A 4,685-nucleotide genomic window follows, 5' to 3' on the forward strand; every position below is an offset into this window, starting at 1 on the left:
ACCCTGAGCCCTCTTAGGAAAGTGCCTCTGGCTGCTCATACATCAGACCTTGCTGTTGTCATGTGAACTTCCAGGTGCCTGGTTCCCATTCCTATATCGAACTGTATTTGGGCGAGGAAGAAAGCAGCTGCTGTGCCTCCTGCCAAGTCCTGTGGAAAGACACACCGGACCTCTGCATCTGAAGGAGGCTACAAACTAGAACACGATATTTGCTCTGACTTGAACGATCATGTCTCTATGAAATGCATATAGAACTTAGTCCTCATTGCAATAATGATAGGTTTCTTCCCTGTCTTGTGGGACGTAATGCCGTTACAAGAGATTTCAGACAGCATAGAGCTCCATAGTATACAATTACCTAGCGTGCGTGAAGCCCTGGATTTGATATCCAATGTTTGTGTGCACAGAAGGGGCCTGGCAGTCCGGTAGTCCAGAGAGCTTCCTGGTTCATGAGCCATGTAAAAATGTAGCAAGGCACGCCTATAAGCTAATACCAAATCTGCCAGCACTTTTACATTGAACTTCCCAGCCTCTGGAACTGTAAGGATAGAAGACTCTTTGTTTCTAAATTATTCAGACTAAGATAATTTGCTATAATAGCAGGAACGGACTTAGATTATCATTCAAGGGCAGGGCAAGCTACCTGTTCTAACTTTGTATCAATACTGGTTATCAAAAGCCCACGTAACTAGTGGTTTTCAATGTTTGATTATTTAAAATCTCCTGTGATTTTTTTTTTAATGAAAAATGTTCGGTTTTCATCACCAAAATCTAATTTTTTGGGTAAGTGTTATTCCTGATTATTTATAGTAAAAGTGTTAGAGAGCGATGCAGTGGGCAGTGAGGAGCTAGTCCTGAGGCTGTGGTCAGAGCCTAAACTTCAAGGCTCCTGCTACCCTGGTGCCTTAAGGTCTGTCTTGTGGGTTTGAACATTTCCTGGAGCCTGTGGGCCCTACACAGGGAAAGGACTCGGTAGCTCCTAAGAATGACAGGAGTCCGCTCTCCCACCGCCTTCCTTGAGGGCACTCGGAGGTCCTTATTTGACCTGAGTTTCGATCTATTTCTGGCTCCATGTAGAACAGCAAACCTGCTAATGGGAGCATTATCATCATGTTATTTTTAATGTTTTCCCTGACTAATCAATTATTTCCAGCTCAGCTACGCCTTCCACCTCAGGCTGTCCTGCCTCTCCCAGCTCCTCCTAACTCAGAGCCTCAGGGCCCACAGAAGTAGCAGGGGCTGTGGGAAGCTCTGAAGGAGACTAACAAACCTGAGAGCGGAGGTGAATCCTGGAGGACATTTTAGGACACTCCCGCACTGCTTTTTTCAAGTTCATTTCTTAGCTATCAACTTTCTCAAAAGGTTTTCAGGATGAAGCCACTTTAATGAATTGCTGTGGTTATTATTCAGGAAAACTGGCAGATGCTGAAGTCTAGTCACTTCTGTCCATGTTCCCATGAACGGATACGTGTTCTCTTCTCAGTGGTTGAGTTAGCCAGCTTTGGCGAAGGAGAAGTACGACAACAGAAGTGCTTACCTCAAGAGCAATGAGGAAAACGCCTGGTTAGATAACCTCAGGTTATCATTGCACATGGATTTAAACAGCCTCCAGGCACTGCAGGCAGGTCTGCTCATGAGTGTTCTCACATATTTCCGGAGAGTGAGCCATCAATATATAAAGTATGAAGTTCTGGTGCGATCTAATGCCACCTTATGGATTTCCTATAAGCAGAAAATAATAATAATAATTATGTATGTGAATGTTCACTGTTTCTAGTAGTAAGAATTCTCAGTAACCTTATTCTTGGCAATGGGACAATGTCTGCACAAATGAAAGTCTGTTAACTCTAACTCCATGCTGATCAGCCACCCAGTAGCAGCTTCTTAAAAATGAGTTCTTGTTCAATTCACACTTAACACTCTTATTCAAACAATTGCCCTTGCCTCGGGGTTTCCCATTCCTCTGTTCCTTTCACTGTTTCTCTTTGTATTAAATAAACAAATGTCTTAGGGTTTAATTTTAATCCTTTTGTTGATTTTTAGTTATATATTTGGAGCTGTCTTCTCACAGATTTCTCTAGGGATCACAATGGGAATATTTACTTTCTCATATTAACCTCAGGTTTAACTTCAGAAGAATACAGCAGCTCATTTCCAATGCAGCTCCATCCCCAGTATTGATGTTACTATAACTATATGAATCCTGCATTGTAGATCATGTTTACTTAGGTGTCTTAGATGATCATAGAAAAAGTAAGATCTCATATAACATATATAATACACCACGTTAGACATTATATCTCCTACACTATACATCCAATAACATGGCATCATTAATTTTGAAAAATTAAGGGGTCAAAATTAGAATATATAAACCTATTTTATAATTTGGCCATTTTCATTTCTTCCTGTAGACGAATTACCATCTGCTGAGGCATCTCAGTTGAAGTAGCTACCTCACTTCAGTACGTCCTCACCTAAGGCAACACTCTCTTATTTTCTGGTTTTCTGGCAATGTCTTTATTTCATCTTTATTTTTGAAGTACGGTTTTGTTTGATGTAGAGTCCTTGGTGGACAGCCTTTTTCTTTCAGCACCTTGAATATACCAGTCCACTGCCTTTGGGCTGCCAATCTTCTTGAACAGAATTCTCAAATGCTTCCCATTTAATATTGGTTTTGTTCTTGTTTTTATTATCATCATATTCAGATGTGTTCATTCATTTCCACATACCAAACTGTCTGACAGAGGAAAATTTATTTGACCCATATATCAGATACCATCTGCACTTTGCTTTCAGATCTTGCAACAGTTTGTGGCCCCTGCTGCTCACTTACCTTTGTAGTCCTGCATGCTCTTGGAAGGTAGGTGACTGAGCCCAAGCTCATTCTCCTATAAAGATGTGACTCTGCATCAAGTTCTGCTTAACTGAAGAGAGAGAGAGATCAGAGCTGGTGCACTGGGGACCTGCAGCACCTGGACAAGGAGAGACCCAGAGGAAGGTCCAGTAAGCGTGACAGGGTGACAGACAGGTCAGGCAGTCAACAGAGAAGACTATGGCATCAAGGGTGTCTGTGAAGAAGTTCATGATACCTTTCAGGTGCCTGAGATCAAAGAAGGACTCTGTGTGGCTCTTGGAAGCACAGCTCACTCTTGTTCATGTAACCTTGAGTGACAGCACTTTCTCTGAACCTTATTTCCTATTTCTTAAGTAGGGTTAAAGACTCCCATTATTACAAAGTTAATATGCTGGCTAGAATGATCATGTATACATTTTCCACACAGTGCATGGAACATAGCAGTTGTAACTACCTACAAGGTTAGAAATGCAGGTGCTGATGATTTAACACACTGCTGCTCTTACAGACTAATCAAAGCTTAGGAATAGGCACTTGGTGAACAAAGAGACGATTCAGTTTCAGAACTAAGAAATGGGACAGCATTCTGTCTACCTGCAGGGGTGCAAAGATCAGAGCTGAGCTATGTCCAAAAGTCACCTACATAGATTGCTCCTATTTCTACCTCAAGTGCCCTGTGACAATGATATGAAATGAACACTGTTCAACCGTCTACGAAGTTTCTTTACCAACAATGGATCCATCCTGTACTAGTTGCCATGAGTCAGTATAAGTCAATAACAAATAGCATAAGAAATTTAAAATATCAAAAACATTTATTTTGCTTGGACTTCTTCAACATGGTTGGGTCTTAGCAAGGTAGCTGGCACCCTCAGCTGCAATCAGGGTGATTAGAAAGCTGGGAATTGTCACTGTCAGAGGATTTGTCAGTCACATGATGCTGGCTGCCAGCTAAGACTTTCTCGGGGACTGTGGTCTAGAATGTCTAGCCACAGCATCTCAATCCCATGAGACCTGGGCTGTTTCCTGGCCCTCTCAAAGGGCAGCCGTTTTAAGGGAGACTAAAGCATCAATCCGTGTTTGATGAAAGAAGGTCAAAATTTCCATTTAAAGCAGGCTTGTATGGGATATAATGTTGACTGCATCTCTAGAGAGAAAAAATCTGTAACTAAGTGAGTTTTAAAAAAGCATGTAATCAAGAATAAAGGAAAACCCAGGCTTCTCATGTCCTCCTCCAGGGTCTAGTCTGGGGAGTCTCCCTTATCTCCCTACCAATACTTTCTCCACAGCCAGCAAAATTTAGCCCTGTTCCCACGTTTCATTCCCTAGCCTAGTCTGACCATCTTCACCTACCTACACTGCAGCCAACCTCCAAGCTAACCTCCCTGCAACCATCCACAGGTCGCTTCTGCTATACTTCCAACCACACCACCCACCCAGGCTTCTCACAGTTTCCTCCAGGGTCTAGCATGGGGAATCTTCCAGGTCTAACCAGGAGCCTGCATATAGTGCCTTGGCTTTAGACTTTGTCAGGATACTCCTTATCTATCTCCCAACCTGTAGGTTGTCCCCTGCCATATCCTATATTTCCACCCAGATGGATCTATTCCCACACTCCAGGGAAGTGTGGAAGCCAGAAGCTCCTCCTGTATACCAGCCCAGTCCCCTCCATCCACCTGTCTTTATGCCAACTAAGACATTTCCAACTTCTAGGCCCAAATTGCCCACACATCCTCTCTTCTGCCAAAGCTGTAGAGATAGCTGTCTCTATAACAGACTCAAAACTAAAAAAAGAAGTCTACATGCCAAGATCTCATGGCAAAAAAAA

The 4,685-nt window shown here is 42.6% G+C and overlaps 1 long non-coding RNA gene across 2 annotated transcripts in view; it reads right to left on the minus strand.

Annotated features, from left to right (window-relative positions):
• Window positions 1–1,363: 1,363 nt before the first annotated feature.
• Window positions 1,364–4,685, minus strand: part of LOC116087977 — a 7,617-nt gene continuing 4,295 nt past the window's right edge. For both annotated transcript variants that reach the window (XR_004117728.1, XR_004117729.1), the window contains 2 exons: window positions 2,837–2,975; window positions 1,364–1,722 (listed from right to left, as the gene is read on the minus strand). This is a non-coding gene — a long non-coding RNA (uncharacterized LOC116087977). The remainder of the gene's footprint in view (window positions 1,723–2,836; window positions 2,976–4,685) is intronic.

Source organism: Mastomys coucha, unplaced genomic scaffold (assembly GCF_008632895.1).
Source record: "Mastomys coucha isolate ucsf_1 unplaced genomic scaffold, UCSF_Mcou_1 pScaffold14, whole genome shotgun sequence".
Lineage (NCBI taxonomy): Eukaryota > Metazoa > Chordata > Mammalia > Rodentia > Muridae > Mastomys > Mastomys coucha.